Source organism: Podarcis muralis, chromosome 1, assembly GCF_964188315.1.
Source record: "Podarcis muralis chromosome 1, rPodMur119.hap1.1, whole genome shotgun sequence".
NCBI lineage: Eukaryota > Metazoa > Chordata > Lepidosauria > Squamata > Lacertidae > Podarcis > Podarcis muralis.
Genome location: NC_135655.1, coordinates 70430694 through 70447960, shown reverse-complemented (window position 1 = coordinate 70447960; position 17267 = coordinate 70430694).

Below are 17267 nucleotides of genomic sequence, written 5' to 3'. Positions count from 1 at the left end.
ATATTAAAGGTAAAGGTACCCCTGCCTGTACGGGCCAGTCGTGTCCGACTTTAGGGTTGTGCGCCCATCTCACTTAAGAGGCCGGGGGCCAGCGCTGTCCAGAGACACTTCCGGGTCATGTGGCCAGCGTGACAAAGCTGCATCTGGTGAGCCAGCGCAGCACACGGAACGCCGTTTACCTTCCCGCTGGTAAGCGGTCCCTATTTATCTACTTGCACCCGGGGGTGCTTTAGAACTGCTAGGTTGGCAGGCGCTGGGACCGAGCAATGGGAGCGCACCCCGCCGCGGGGATTCGAACCGCCGACCTTTCGATTGGCAAGTCCTAGGCACTGAGGCTTTTACCCACAGCACCACCCGCGTCCCGCAAATGAATATTACCTTGGGGTAAAAACTTGTAAAGTCTGTTCTTTGTAAAGTGTTATAGACGGGGCTGATGCGTTAATATTCTTATTAAGCAATAATTACTGTATTTTTGATATTCTGTTGGAAGCCGCCCAGGGTGGCTGGAAAGCCCAGCCAGATGGACAGGGTATAAATAATAAATTATTGTTTATTATTGTTATTGTTATTATTGAAAACCAATATGCATGTCTTCAAAACACCTCTAGGGCTGGATCTAGACACACCAAAGAAGCGTTTCAGTTTAAAGCGTTGTAAATTTAAGCAGGGAAAACACGTAGAGAAAAACGGAACTCCAAGTCGCCATCTGGTGGCACAATGTTATATCGCACATACAACGCATATAAATCGCTTTTTCTTTACCAGTCGAGCTGAGTCCTAGCTCAAGCTCCTGTGCAATGAACGGCCCTTGCCTGGCTGAGTGCTTTGGCGATCCTTTCCTCATTTTGGCTCCAGAACTGATACCAGGTGGTAGATGCAGGACTATGTGGTTGTGGTAATCAGTCAGATGATCAGAAGTTTTGCTAGACCTTCTTAAATGGAGTGTGCCTCTCTGAGGTACCATAGAAAGCAATTATGCCAGGCACTTAAGCAAATGGTCTGTTAATAACCAGGTAGAGGTGGTGATCTAGCATCCCAGAGCAGCTGGAAGAGTTCATTAACAAAGGGATAAATGAGTTGTCCATAAGCAGACACACTCTGGTATTCATACAATGCTTGCACCTGTTTGCACAAGATTGTTGCTACAATCTAGAAAAGTCCTTCAAAACCTTATAAGGTAACACAACTTTCCTCTTTATTTACACTTCATGCTAGGTGTGTTATTTCCTTTTCATTTTTAATAGTCACAGAAGGGGACATGATGTTTTAGAAATTTAATTTTGATTTCTGATTCCTCCTATGTTCTTCTCAGCAATATGCTAAGCAATACAGGAGTTCTAAACTTGCTGTTCTCTCTCTGAAAACAAAGCAACAGTCAACATCAGGATCCGGTAGAATCCTAGATCCCCAAACATGGGATTTGGCCAGATCGGGTTGAGGTAGTCACAGATTGCCCTGGGTCAGATCAGGTCTACCTGCAGTGATCCAGGGCTCTTGAAAGGGAGGGCAGTTTGGCAGGAGGAGGAGAGAAGGAGACACAGAGTCAGCTGGCATGTATCTGCCCTGACCCCACTCTGTGTTTAAGTAGAATTTTGAACATACTTGAAGAAGTAGCAAGTAAGGACTATCATGCCCCAGCCCTTGAGAACTTTGAAATGATACGAAGGACATTCTGGGAAAATAGAATAACCACCATTTACTATTTTGGAAAAATAAAGGGAGCGCCACCATTCTACTCAATGCATGGCCAAAAATGAAATGCCCACATTGTTCAGCTTGACATAGCAATGGTGTGGCACATAGAAATAACTGAGAAGGAATAAGACGAGGAGCTTGTGGCTGGGGCAGAATGGCAGGCAGGTTGTGGCAGTGAATGTGCAGAGAATCCCCTGCTTTTGCGCAATGCTACCTTTACTGTTAGGGACGCGGGTGGCGCTGTGGGTTAAACCACAGAGCCTAGGACTTGCTGGTCAGAAGGTCAGCAGTTCGAATCCCCGCGACGGGGTGAGCTACAGTTGCTCGGTCCCTGCTCCTGCCAACCTAGCAGTTCGAAAGCACGTCAAAGTGCAAGTAGATAAATAGGTACCGCTCTGGCGGGAAAGTAAAAAGCGTTTCTGTGCGCTGCTCTGGTTCGCCAGAAGCAGCTTAATCATGCTGGCCACATGACCCGGAAGCTGTACGCCGGCTCCCTCGGCCAATAAAGCGAGATGAGCGCCACAACCCCAGAGTTGGTCACGACTGAACCTATTCGTCAGGGGTCCCTTTACCTTTTTACCTTTACTGTGCAAAAAACGACATCACAAAGCCTTTTCTTGTCATATGTTCTAGAATTGTACTTCCAGAGCATTGCAGAGCACTTTATAAAGTAAGAAAAGCCTGAAATGCTGGATAATTTCAGAGGCGTAGATCTGGTCTGTTAATATGCCAGGAAGAATGAGCAATTATGATTCTCCCCCCCCCCCCATCTAAAGCAACATATGCTGTTTGCTGTCCTGTTCCGAACAGCTGTAGGTTAGATGCTGTTAAGATTAAGCCCCCTCTCTCCTCAATATTTCAAAATTGAAATTAAACTAAAATAACAGCACCTGCTGAACAAAACACTATTTCAAAATGTGTACTTGCACACAATTACTATGAAGACGCTGGCCACCATTGTTACCAGTCTATTCTTTTTGAATGGAAATGGCAGTGAAGTTTTTCCACGCAGCTGCAGCTCCTCAATTGTATAACTAGTGCTGGCCCCAAGCCAACCCTCAAGAACTCAAGTGGCACCAAAAGATACTATATTGATTTGCAATCGAACATAATAGGCCATCAGCTTAATTATTACTGAAGTGACAAGGTTCTGGATATTTCATATTTCTATTTCAGAGGCCTGGGAAAGATGAATGCAAATTTTTTAAATGCAGGCATTTGCCTTTCTTCAGAAAGGTAGAGCGCTCTTACTGTATTCAGAGGCTTTAAAAGACCAAAGGGACTGGCTATTCCTTGATCGCACGGTTACCCCTCTGTACAAATAGCTAAAAGCTACAAAACTCACTGCTCCCCGTGGCCAAGTGCCCTCTGACCCCTTTTAGTCAGTAAAAAGCAAACATGGATAATTAATTTCAATTGATTCCATAGCAGGGACTGTTTTATTCTAAAGAAACGATGATTTAATTGAGATGAAAGGAATCCTTGGCACCTCTTTCCACTCTGAATATCAGCTGGGTCTACCAACGCTTCACACCAAAGGATGTTTCCCAGGGTTTTTCTTGGGAGCATCAGAGACTACAAGCTGCCCAACTTAAAGGTGGCTTCCATTGTCATATCCTATGCCCTGCTATGTTGTTCTCCGTGTTGTTGTTGTTGTTGTTGTTGTTGTTGTGTCTTTAAGTTTGTGTTTTCCCATCTGTTGGAAACAATGGTAAAGATTGTGGGTGGCGAAATTTAGATCTGCTCTTGCACTATATAAATTTATTCTGAGTTCAAGGGTGTGTCAGGAGACCCCTCTGGGTTTTTTGGATCCAAATCTATTCCCGGTTCTCCCCCAGCCATGCCCCCTCACTACATCCCAGAGTCAGAGCTTCAATGTCAGTTCTGCGAGGGTGTTGTTCGAGTAACAGCTAATCCCGTTCATGTTTACTCAGAAAGAAATCCCACTCTCTTCAACGGTACTTACTCCCAGTTAAGTGTGTGCAGGAATTCACATCTTCCCAAAGCAGTGAGTGAGCTTAACTGCAAGCTCATACGAATCAGCTCTCAGAAAGAGAATGCTTCTATAGAAGGGTTGTTCTGGGCAATGCCAAGCTTTCTCCTTGGCACCGTGGCCATGCAATTTATTGGTGCCAAGGCTGCCTTTAATTACCTTTGCAAACAGAAGCTTGTCTCTCTTATATAGAGCACTGATTTGCATACTTGCATACTTTATAATTTCATAGCATATACCAGACGCTTCCGATTTATGCAAGCTCAGTACAGAGTCGATCATATTTATTTTCTAATTATATTGGACCAGACAAATCTATTTTAAAAGTTATCTATAACCAGCAACAGCCATATCATTGCTCCTTCTTTCTCTTACCCTATACTGTTTTTATATTTGGTAGCACAATAGCTGCCCTGCTTAGGCCAGTATTATTAAGGGAGATTGGCAGAAATAAATATGAAATATGTTTTCTATGAATGATTATCTCCCACGTTAAATCTCAGTAAACCTCACCAACTGCACTGAGATGTCAGAAAAGGACCGTTACTGTGGATTGTTTGCTCATATGAAAGGATTAAATATTGCTCTTGGGCAACCAAATCTCAGACCAACTTACCCTGTATTCACTGAATATGCTCATCTTTCCCTTTCCACAGTTCTTCCTCTCAGGTGATCCAAATAAGATCCCATCCTTTTATTGCTTTTTCTCTTAACTGCACCTGGATTTCGAGAGTCTTCCTACATGGGTCTTTCCCCTAATTACATAAACCATAGTTAATTATATATGCTGATTAGTTAGCATATATTAAGTTTCTAATGAATACAATGTATCGCCTTCATTCCCCCCCCCCCGCCCCAATACAGCCACACATATAGATTTCTAGCCAGCAGCCGTGTGTTTATGGGATTCCATAAAAACCATGAAACTGTACAATGAGGAAAAAATGTTTCAGACCTGAATATTTAGTCTTCTATTGCAGAGAGGACAGACTTCCACAGCGTGGTTTTCATTTTTTGTATTCTACAGTACAAGCTGTTATAGTTAAACAAAAGAAGAAACAAAACGTTTTCATGGGCGACGTTTTAAATAATAGCCTTAAAACTGGATTTCTACCACAAACAGCAGCAGCAGAAATGAAATCTGCTCTTCAATAGGGTATCAGATGTTTCACCTTAGATAATAGGGGATGGGGAACCTTTTTGAGCCTGAGTGCTACTGTTCTCCCAGGCCTTTGGCTAATCGATCTACTGCCCTTTAAGGTGGGTTATTGGTTATTTTTTCTTGTGAGTGACAGGGCTCTAAAGAGTGTGTGGCAGACACAGGTGACAAGGGGAGTGACCCAGGAGAGGGGACCAGTGATTTATGGGGTGTTACACTTCCTGCAAGGCAGGAACCAGGGGAGGAGGGAGAGTCAGGGCAGTCCAAGGCAAAGGAAGGCATGCAGCACATGGCAGAAGAAGAAGGGATGGTTCAGGGTCTGTAGATTCCCCACGTTCCTCAGCTCCATTGTCTTCTAGAACCAGGAGTAGCTTGAAAAGGAAAGAGCAGTAATGGCATCTGTGCAGGAGAAGTCTCAGGTTGCAGGCAGGGTATGTAAGCCAGAGGAGAGCCCCACTGTTGCTGCAGCTGCTCCATAGGGCCCAGACCTGTGGACAACTGCCTAGAGGCTAGAAGTATGTGAACATGTGTATCCAGAGCATGATAGAAGCTGCTGTGTTTCTTAATAGTTAACTATTTTTCCCTTATCTAGGTTGGGCCATGGCATTATATTATGTATTTTTGTGTTTTTCTACTGTAAACAACCCTGTGATCCTCAGATGAAAGGTTGGCATATAAATAAATACAAACAAGCTATCTCCATTGGGTGAAACTGACCTCCTGATAGGATGGTATCTGCAAGAGGCCTTCACATGCAGAGCACGGTAATCAATTTGGTATATAAGACAATCTTTTACATATCCTCTTCTTCAGCTCTATAGGGTTTTATGGAACAACACCAGCACCTTGAACTCAGCCCGGTAGCTAATATGTAAATATGGGTTAACCAATTGCAGAGGAAAACACTTACAAACAAACCATGAATAATTTTCTTGTTTCACTTTCCCCCCCAAAGCATTTCCTTTCCCTTTTATCTCTCTTTCTTGCTGTCAATTAATTTACTACACAACAATACAACAAACCACATCCAGTTAGTTGCTCCAGGCAGAATCATCACAGCCGCACAATAAGACTTTCAACGGATGCATAAATTAAAGAAAAGAAAAGAAAATTATTAATATGATTTCCAGTGGCTCTTGTTGGTACAGCAGCGGGGATGTTTACTGTGTTGTTGCCGCATCATGCATCTACAAGTAACCCAGAGCTTTTGGGTTTGAGAGATGGGTAGCAGTGCCCTCTTTTGGAAGAAACTCGTGAGATCCATTGTACTACCAATATCCCCTTGGTGAACTCATCTGAGTAATCAAAATGACTCAAACATGAAGCCACCTTATGTCTATTTTATAGGCAGCACTTATTTCTTAGTACTTTCAAGAAATAAAAGACGGGTTGAAAACCTGGATAACCTCAAGAAAGATAAACAAGGCTTTGCATTCTTCCTGTGACCAAACAGCTTATGAAAATGATAAGTAACAATCTACAGGCTGGTATAATCACTTGGGGAAAACATATTTGGAAAGGAACTACTATAGTTCATACCCTTATTTTCAAGTAAGTAGTGGCAGAAGGGGTGGCAAACCTGGGACCCCGTAGATGTTGATGGAGTCCAGTTCTCATCAGCCCCAGTCCATATGGCGAATGGTCAGAGATGATGACACTTGCAGTCACGATGAAGCCATGGACTTCTTGTATGACCTAAGGCAAAATAATTGTGTCTTGGTTTTCAGTGTTTGCCAGCAAAATGGGAATGATCTCTACCTCGGAGGGATGCTGTGAAGGAGCATGACTCATCTTTGTCAGGCCTTCAGGGGCTGAGTATAGTCATTTTAAAGGATACTGATCATTATGTCTTTATGTAATGTCTGATAATGCTTTTAATATCTTGCTTGTTAGGTTATACATGACCTTGTTTCTGTAAAGTGCCCCGTGACCATATTTCGTGAAGGATGGTATAGAAATCTTTTAATAAATAAACAACTAAATATAAATGAGAAATCTGATAGAAGTATCAGTGTGTGTGTGTGTGTGTGTGTGTGTGTGTCCCCGAGTGGAAAACATTTAATTAGGAGAGTCTAGGATTCAAACTGAGAGATTCTCGTACACTAGTACTAGAGGTCAGAATGAACAAAAGTCATATTGACTTCAGTGGATAATGTTTTCAGCAGTGTAAGGAAGCTGAAAGAAGTGGCCATTTAAATTAGGCACTAGCTGTTCTTTATACCTTCAAAATCAATATTTGGAAAGACTGGAAAATGATGAAGAAGAGGGGGAAGAAATCCTTTAACCACAGTCAGATCCACAGTATACTGGGAGCCAGAACAGTCTTGGGGCATTGACAAGAAATGTATGACCAGGAATCTTCAATAGAGCATTTTTTTGGCATAGTGAGCTCTCTACAAAAACCAACAAAGAAGAATTGATAATATTCGATTGCACGATACTTTATAAAGGAAGAAATAGCAAGCACCTGCTCAAGTAATTTTGAAATTAGAAAAAACATGCAAGATAGAAATTGAGCAATTGTTCCTAAGTATATGAGAATCCAGCTGAACATTTTTTAAAAACAAAGAGAGGACCAAGATCAAGAAGAAAAGGCTTTTCTTTTTTCTTTCTTTCTTTTTTGTATAAAGGCAGATGAGAAGAATCCAAGAATCAGGGAAAATATGATGGCATATTATGGAGCCCAGATCTTAGATATATTTTGGATGTAATAAAATTATAACTTGGAAATATTTAAGAACTGTCTGAGCATTAAAAATGTCTGCCATGTATGTAATATCATCAATGCTACAACAAAGGCTATGCCAAATTTTTCCTGCCCCCCCCCCAAATTATGGGTTTTTTTCAGGCTAAAAGTGTTCTTTCAAGTGCAAAAAGCAGGCTGAAATCGGTTCCAATTTCTCAGTATGCTTCATACCATTTCATAGCCATTGTTACCCAATCTCCTGCTGCTTTAGTCCCACGCTTTAAATTTTTAACACTTCTTAAAAACTTATTTCTGCACATACAAGAGTGAAAGAACAGCGGCAGCTTTTTACGCAAGTACTGTTCTATGATTTTCAGTGACACTTAAAAATGCACCTCTTCACCCAAGACCTTTGGGAAGAAATGGATTCAGCAAGCCTCTCGGCTGTACTGATACCATTTTTTAAGTTATAGTTTTAATGTTGCTATATTTATTGTTGTAAACCACTTTGGGAATTTAATTGAGGAAGACTGATTTAGCAATGGAGTGAAGAGCGAGAAGAACTTGGATTTTGGTGGGGTTTTGATGGAATCCAAGCATGGCATTCAATGAAATAGTTGTGCCTGGGGAAGGAGTACAGCTAGCACAACCCCCTCTTCTCCCCCAGTGTGTGTCCTATTGGACCCCCAAAACTGCTCTGGAGGCTCGGGGGAAACCACAAAATGGATTTAGAGGATATGTGAGAAGGACAGGGGGGAAGCGTTCTGTTGCACAAAGAGAAATCTTTCTACAGATGGAACCAGTGACAACGCTCTGTTGAACACAAGCCCAAGAGCCTTTGCACACGTACAACCATTCTCAAAGTTTCAAGAAGGATATTCCACCAGCCAGTTGTTGATGCAAGCAAATCTCTGATGACTTTTCTCATTACGAAAAAGAACAGATGGAGGAAGATGTGTGCAGAAGGAATGTCAGAATGTAAATATCTGTATCAATTGTTTTTCAAAACCAACAAGGAAATAGCATCATAAACACTCTTTCTTGGGTTTCCGTAGCTTGAGAGGCAACATATTAAAAAAGCCAAATATTTAGGGGTGAGGGAAAGGTACAGGAACAAAAAGCAGAACATTTTGCAACACATCTAAACACTCAAATCGCAAATGTCAGGAGTGATTTTGGCTAAGGCTTTCTAATAGCATCGCTACGGTGGAACCTTTCTATACAACTGAAATTTCTGTTATCCTTCATTAATTGTGTCAAAGTCTCCTTAAACGAGCCAACCAAGTGGTTTGCAGTTTCCAGGAAAATATCCCAGATGAAGCTGATATTTTTGTTGCCAAAAAATTATGAGCTGAACTGTACCTTAAGCACTGATTTGCCTGGTAGAGATGTGATATTGTTAATTGTCTAAAACTGTAGCAGCTGTGTAGCCATTTTAAGAACTCCAAAAAGGATTGAGATGATTGTAATTTTGAACAGCATTTTGACATCATTTCGTATCGCCAATATTTACTTACTTACTTTACTGCTTTAGAGCGCATACCCCTGGAAATTTTCTGCGAGAGCGAGAAATGTTCTGACCTTTCATTTTTATTTAACATCAACCGCTAAGTAGCACTTCGGGGCAATTGTACCACATCAGCTTTGTAATCATGAAGTGAAGTACTTTGGTCCAGACCAATTCTTCGCTGCCAGGATTTGTCCTTTCACTTAGCACTTGCTCACAGTTCAACGCTTGACTTAACAGTCCGCACAGAACCAGGTTCACATGGCCTATCTCTTCCCTTGACCACATTTTCTATGAGCCCAGGGATAAAGGGGAAAGTGGTCAAACCGGATCAGTAGCAGTTGGCAAGGTGGGTCAGGGAGGGGCTGTGCGGCTTACCTGGCTTCCCAATATTGGGGGCATTGCCAGTTACTGAGAGAAAAAGTGGGAGGGGTGAGATGATGGAGAGACTGGCATGATGCAGGGACATGGGTGGAGCCAATCTGCTGCTTCCGCCCACTGTGTCCACACCCTGCTGACCTCCCTGCCACCTAGTCCCTGTCCCTCTTAGTAACCAGCAGTGACCCCAGTACAGTGGTACCTCGGGTTACATACGCTTCAGGTTACATACGCTTCAGGTTACAGACTCCGCTAACCAAGAAATAGTGCTTCAGGTTAAGAACTTTGCTTCAGGATGAGAACAGAAATCGTGCTCTTTTTAGTTAAAGTGGTGCTTCAGGTTAAGAACAGTTTCAGGTTAAGTACGGACCTCTGGAACGAATTAAGTACTTAACCCGAGGTACCGCTGTAGACAGGACTTCCCCACATCTGTAGATGAGGTGACGGAAACAAAGAGATTGTAGTTTGTCCTCCTACTTCCTCTTGAACAAGTAAGTAAAGCTAGCCAGAAACACACCCACATATATACACATATGTTTAAAGACAACATGAAAAGACAACTTTTTCTCAGTTGTAGCTTTGCTCACTTTTCCCAATAAAAAAAATAAACTTCCTTTCTAAATGTTTGGAAGGAAAGCGTTATAGCCAATGTAATGCTCATAAGGGTGCTCTCAGCACAAGGATTGCAACTAGTACAAAGTGTTAGTTTCTGTTCTTATCACTATGCAACTGCTTGGAGTCACAGGACTCTGTTTACATTCCAGAGACCTTCCAGGCTGTTTGAGTCTCATGGGAAAGGAGACGGGATGTGACGTTAGTGGTTTCCTGTTTCCTTTGCTCCTTTGTTCCAGTATCTTCTTTGCTTCCATAGAAAGAGGATGTCTTTTCTGACTGCGTAGCTTAGAAATAAAACTCTTTACACTGTAGCCCAAACCTCTTGTCTCTTCCCTGTGCTGGGAACTCTGCAGGATGGAGAATGTGCCTTGGAGCCTCATCAAAGGCTCAGCCGGAGGCAAATGAGGCTTTATCAGCTTGGCCGAGTGGAGATGCTGACACAAAGGACTGCCTCCTCTCTCCCCCTGACCCTCTTGAGACAAGTTTGATATCTTGTTTTACTAACTGGTACCCTGCTTACCGAATCATGGTTCTTCTCTGTATGTTTGTATCATTCTGGGATTTTATTTTCTATGATATTTTAGTTTTACTATGGCTTATGGTCAAAGAACTGATGAATTCCAACAGTGGAAGCCCTTGCAAGGACTTCCGTTTCTGCAGCCCCATCTCCTCCCACTGTGTGCCACCCGCATCCCCCCAAATTGGCTCGGAGGGTCCTGAGAAACCCCAGGACAGAACACAACAGAAGGAGAGGGCAGATTGTTCTGCCTGGCAAGCTGAAATCATGTGGAGAATACAGTGGTACCTCGAGTTAAGAACTTAATTCGTTCGGAGGTCCGTTCTTAACCAGAAATTGTTCTTAACTGAGGTACCACTTTAGCTAATGAGGCCTCCTGCTGCCGCCGCACTGCTGCTGTATGATTTCTGTTCTCATCCTGAAGCAAAGTTTTTAACCCGAGGTACTATTTATGGGTTAGCGGAGTCTGTAACCTGAAGCATCTGTAACCTGAAGTGTCTGTAACCCGAGGTACCACTATACAGTGGTACCTCAGGTTACAAACTCTTTGGATTACAAACACTTTGGGTTACAAACTCCGCTAACCCAGAAGTAGTTACCTCAGGTTGCGAACTTTGCCCCAGGGTGAGAACCGGAATCACGCGCCGGCGGTGCGGCAGCAGTGGGAGGCCCCATTAGCAAAAGCGCACCTCAGGTTAAGAACGGTTTCGGGTTAAGAACGGATCTCCGGAACAAATTAAGTTTGTAACCTGAGGTATCTTAGGTAACACAGTGGTACCTTGGTTGTTGAGCTAAATCCATTCTAGGAGTCTGACTCCTGAAACCGTTCGAAAACCAAGGCACTGCTTCCGATTGGCTGCAGGAGCTTCCTGCACTCAACCAGAAGCCATGGAAGCCACTCACCTCAGGGTTTGCGGCATTCGGCAGCTTATTTGTTCGAGAGCCGTACTGTTCGACAACCAAGGTACCACTGTAATACTTAGAGACTTACTATTTATTTATTTATTTGGTAATACTTATATAATAAGTAAATAGTACTGATAATATTAAGACAATGTGTTTGATGTGCTTTGAAATACTCCAGCCTGTCATTTAAAAGCTAAGTATTACCATGATCACAGCTCGCAACCTAGCATGGTGCTGTTCTCTTCCCATCCCACAATGCGTGCAGTGAGTTAGGGCAGAAAAGGCAAAGAGGCATTTTTATTTTATTGTCCCTGTAGCACATACTCAGTAGAACAAGGAAGAAGAAGAGGGCAAAGCGGCTTCTGATACCTAGGAGTTGGAGAAGGCTTTTTCTTCTTTTCAACAGCTCACAAGAACGGTGTATTGGGGGGGGGGTATCTCTAGCAATGACAAGGAACTAAAATATAGTGGCAATTTGCCTCGAATAACCCAAGTTGACACATAGAGAACAGTCAATTTTGAATTTGCAGGGATACTAAAAATATGCTGACATGAATATCAACGTGGAAATTGCTTGATCAAAAATCAAGCCAGAAAGGCAAAAGTGTTTTCTAGTTGACATTCACCTGATCTTTCAATAAATAACATAGAAAGGAGATCATATATCATTGCCTTTTAATTTCCTCTTACTCTAATGCTCTTTTATACGTCTTGTGGCTGACTCGGGCAGAGACCAGGCAGTGACATTCTAATAATTTGGATGTATATATTTTCTCAGATGTCAAAAATCATCTGAAAGTGTCAAGAGGAATAGGGGAAATGGTGTGAGACAATAAGAAGTGAAAAAGTATTCTAAGATGTAGTCTGCAATCACAGGCAGCTTTGTGGATGCCTGTGATTCAGATGAAGAGCAGAATAAAGGATTAATTGCATCGCTGAAATGACACTGTCTCGCATGAAGCAAACGCAAGCGCGTGAAGGTATGAAAAAAAGGTAATATTGCCAACTTAGGGAGAAAGCAGTTTGAACACAGATGAGGGAACTTTCTCAGCCTTCAAAAAAGGCAGGCTGCAGTCTGCATATGGACATGGGTTTCTACAAATGCAAGGATGAAACAACTAAGCATTAAATGCCTTGGGAAATATAGTTTGCTACACCTACTTTTAAATATTTCCTTAGCAGCACTTGTGTTAGCAGCTTGAGAGAACGTGGGCTTTGCCCCCAGTCCTCCACAAAGATTTACATAAGTTTACAGAAAATGCATACATCATCCTGCAATATGATTTGGGCATGTGTCTCTTTGGCCACATGTATATGGGAGCTCAAAGTCAACAACAATTTCCTAGTATGTGTACTATGCAGCGAAGCAGAGAGAGAGAGAGAGAGAGAGAGAGAGAGAGAGAGAGAGAGAGAGAGATGTATTTAAATAAAGGTAAAGGTAAAGGTACCCCTGCCCGTACGGGCCAGTCTTGACAGACTCTAGGGTTGTGCGCCCATCTCACTTAAGAGGCCGGGGGCCAGCGCTGTCCGGAGACACTTCCGGGTCACGTGGCCAGCGTGACAAAGCTGCATCTGGCGAGCCAGCGTAGCACACGGAAACGCCGTTTACATTCCTGCCAGAAAGCGGTTCCTATTTATCTACTTCCACCCGGGGGTGCTTTCGAACTGCTGGGTTGGCAGGCGCTGGGACCGAGCAGCGGGAGCGCACCCCGCCGCGGGGATTCGAACCGCCGACCTTTCAATCGGCAAGCCCTAGGCGCTGAGGCTTTTACCCACAGCGCCACCCGCGTCCCAATTTATGTATTTAAATACATAGCGATATATAGATATATGCAGATGGGGAAGAATCATAGCCCACTGGTAGACCACATGCTTTGTATTCTGATCGTCCCAAATCCAATCCTTGCATCTCTATGACTGAAACTCTGAAGAATTGTTTCTACGCAATAGTGCACTAGATGAACCAGTGGTTTGACACAGATCAAGACTGCTTCCCATGCTCTTAACATTTGCTTTCCCCTTGCATCCATATATTTCAAGAGAGGACACTCAGGGAAGCTGAATGTTGGAAGATTTAGGACAGATAGACTCTGGAACTCGTTCCCACAGCAGGCACTGAGGACCATCAATTTGGATGGCTTTAAAAGAGGATCGGACAAATTCAAGGAGGAGAAGGTTATCAATGAATACGGCCTCCATGGTAGGAGGAAATAATGCTTCTGAATACCAGGTACTGGAAATCATAAGGGAGCGAGCTCTTGTGTTCGAATCCTGCTTGCAGGTTTCCCACAGGCATCTGACTGACCACTGTGAGAACTGGACTGGAGGGCCATTGACCTAATTTGGCAGGCTTTTCTAGTGTTCATTGCTGCTGTTTATTGTTTTATTGTTTTGAAACTGCCTCAGTTATATTCTAAGTAGAAACCCAGAGTGGAAATTCGAGAAATCAATCAATGAATAAAGTACCTATTGTCACAGGAGTGTGCTGGTCAGTAATCACATGGTTCACAGATGGAGTTAACTCTTTATTAGCAAAAACATGAGCTCCATAGACTTGGTTGAGTGTCGTGACTAATGAGCAGAACTGCTCGTTTCCAGTGGTCTTCTTCCATGAAAATCAGTTGCCGAGACTGAAAGTCACCGCTTCCTCAGGGCTTTCTCCCAACAATCGGAGACTGTGCCTCTGTGCAGCCAACCTCTGACCTTTTCATGCCTCTTCTGGTGCTGGGAGTTAAGGGGTTAGGGTACCTTGTTACAGCAGGAGGGGGACACACCTGTGATTCTTCATCTCTGCCTGTTGACATTCCTCCGCCCACTTTCCTGCTTCAGCTTCTGCCTCTGATTCTTGACTACTCTCTGCCACAGACCCTCCCAGCTTACTAAGCCCTGTAAACTTTTCAGCTGCTGACACCTCCTCTTGCCAGTCTTCTCCATCTGACCACTCATTGTTGTGCCACCACCAATCCCTGGGCTCTGAGCCTTCATCCTTTGGTGGTTCCCCAGCTGGTTCCTCCCATCATTCATCTGTGTCCAACCATTCCATGACACCTATATTGTAAGACAATTTCAAACAGAGTATAAGCACCAAACCCCTCCTAGTATAAACGAACATTGTTTGAACTCAGTTATTGAGAGCCATGTTAGAACAGACTGAGGAAGAGTTATAGCTCGGCGCTAGAGCACATGTTTTTTATGTAGAAGCTCCCAGGTCCAGTCCTTGGAATCTCCAACTAGGCCTGGAAAAATACCCTTCTTGAAACCAAGGAGAGCTGCTGCCCGTTGCTTTAGAGAATATTGAGCTTCCTGTATAATTGTAGTTCTGTGGACACTGTACCTTTAAAGCACATTCAAAGCACACAAACACACACACCTCTCAAAGAATTTTGGGTAGTGTTGTTTGTTAAGGGTTCCTTGAAATTGTAACTCTGTGAGTGGTAACCTAGAGTGCCCAGGATTCTTTGAGGGGAAGGATGTGCCTTAAATATACAGTGCTTAGCAACCCATGTGGCCTATGGCCTGTCCTATCCCCTCCCACACTGCGCTATGGCAGGACATCGTAAACATCTGGGGTATAATTGTATAAAGTATACTACAGTCAAAGAAATAATATTCTACAACATCTCTAACTAGCTTGTTCCATTAGTTAATTCCTATTTTGGTTATGAAGTTATTCCTGTTTCTGAACATAAATCTACTTCACTGCAGTGAAAAGAATTACCCTTTGTCATATAATCATTGAATAGGGTGAATAGTTGTTCTCCATTTGACTTCCTAGGGCTGTTAAAATAGTTGAAAACTGGCAACATAGTCCCACATGTACAATTTTTCACTGTAGGGTAAATGCACATAGTTTCTAAGTGTGGTGATGTGAAGTTTGGGTTATTTGGATCCAGCTGCCTACGCCACAATCCCACCCTTCAACTAATTTTATTGCCTTTCCCCTCACATATCAAAGGACTAGTTTGTAAACCCAAAGCAAGATCTACAATTTCAAGCATGATTCCTCAATTGCAAAATGCAGGCAAATGTTTAATATGCAGTGTATTGACTCCTCTACAAACAATTTCATGCTTTGTTTTCCAACTCTATTGCTACAATGGATAGCTTCACGAGGCATGAAGCAAATCTCTGGTGTTAAGTATTTATTATGTAGTCTCTTTTTCTACGTTCCTTTGACCATCACAATATTTCTTTGATGTCCCTGTATTTTTACATTTCAAAGGCTAAGATAACAATGTGCTTTAAGACGACTGGAGGGGGGGATAAAAACAGAATGCATGTCTATAATATACTAAAAGGAAGCTGCATTCTACCACAATTTCTGCATATTAGTTCAGTTGTCTTCGTTTTGGATTTATTACACACACACACACACACACACACACACAAATGAGACACACACACACACACACACGAGAAACAAAAAGGCCATGCAAATCACAATCATTGAAACTGAAAGAGCAATATCCTTTTAGATCATCACTTGCATTTTTGGTGCTTTTCAGATCAATGAGATTGTGACAGTGTGAAGCAGCTCTTTTACTTCATTTTCAATCCTTTACAGCCACCATGATGAAAGGAATTCAGCAGACACAAGGGATTCTCTGCTTTCCATACAATACTTAAAAATGGACTTTCTTTGTGGAGCCTAACTTGAGACTGCAAGCAAAATAGGAGAAAACTAGGAACTAGGACATATAGTGGAGTCCCACATATACTGATACTTACCACACACACACACACACACACACACACACACACACACACACAATGTTCCATGTATATGTGTGATGCAGTCCACATAAGCAGGCCTCCTGAAGCACTGAAACTTCCAAGTTCTAATCAGGTTCTAATGAAATCCTGGGTTGTTGTTGTGTAGTCCTGTCACATACAAACCCCAGATTCAGACCCTTCAAGTGCCCCTGTTTTCCAGGGACAAGCCTGGATTTACAGAAGCCATTCCAGTTTCTGGTTTGATCCCAAAATGTCCCGCTTTTCCTTAAGACGTCCCTATTTTCATTGCAGAAATGTTGGAGGGTTTGGAGTTATCCGACCCCCCAAGCTATCTGAAGGCAGCCCTGTATAGGGAAGGTTTTTTTTACAAAAATATTTAATATTCTGTTATGGTTTTCTATATGTTGGAAGCCTCCCAGAGTGGCTGGGGCAACCCATTCAGAGGAGTGGAGTATAAATAGTAAAACAACAACAACAATTATCATTATTAAATAGGACTTCCCTATTTTTATGTTGCAGAAATGTTGGAGGGTATGCAGATCTACACCCAAGTTCCAACAGCAGCTCAATTTGGCACCATGATGATGGGTACAGAGTGGCAAATCAATAAAGCGTTGGACGACATGTGCAGGACATGTCCAATACGGCTTGGTTTTAGACTTGTGGTATATTTCTGTAATATACGACAGAAATATGGTAACCTTTGGTCCATGGCTGTAGTGCGCATTTTACTGTTGCTTTATTTCTGCTGAATTCCCCTGTGGAAAGATTTCTATTCTACAAGGCGGGTTATGAGTTAACGAATAACGACTGTTGTGGTGATGCAAGAGACTTAAGCGCTGCTCAAGATATATTGCAGCCCTAGTTAAGGCCTTGAATGTGTCAGTCCGGTGTTTTGGGAAGAGAGGGAGCACACAGGGAATAAATCCAGCAGGGGCGCAATCAGGCTGGTAGATGAGGAATGGGAATTGTGCACATCATTTGCATGGGATGCCCCTTGCCCCGATCCACCTAGAGATGCGAGCGCAAAGGCCAATTGTTATAGTCCTATGTTGTCTTGGGGCACTGCAATAAAAT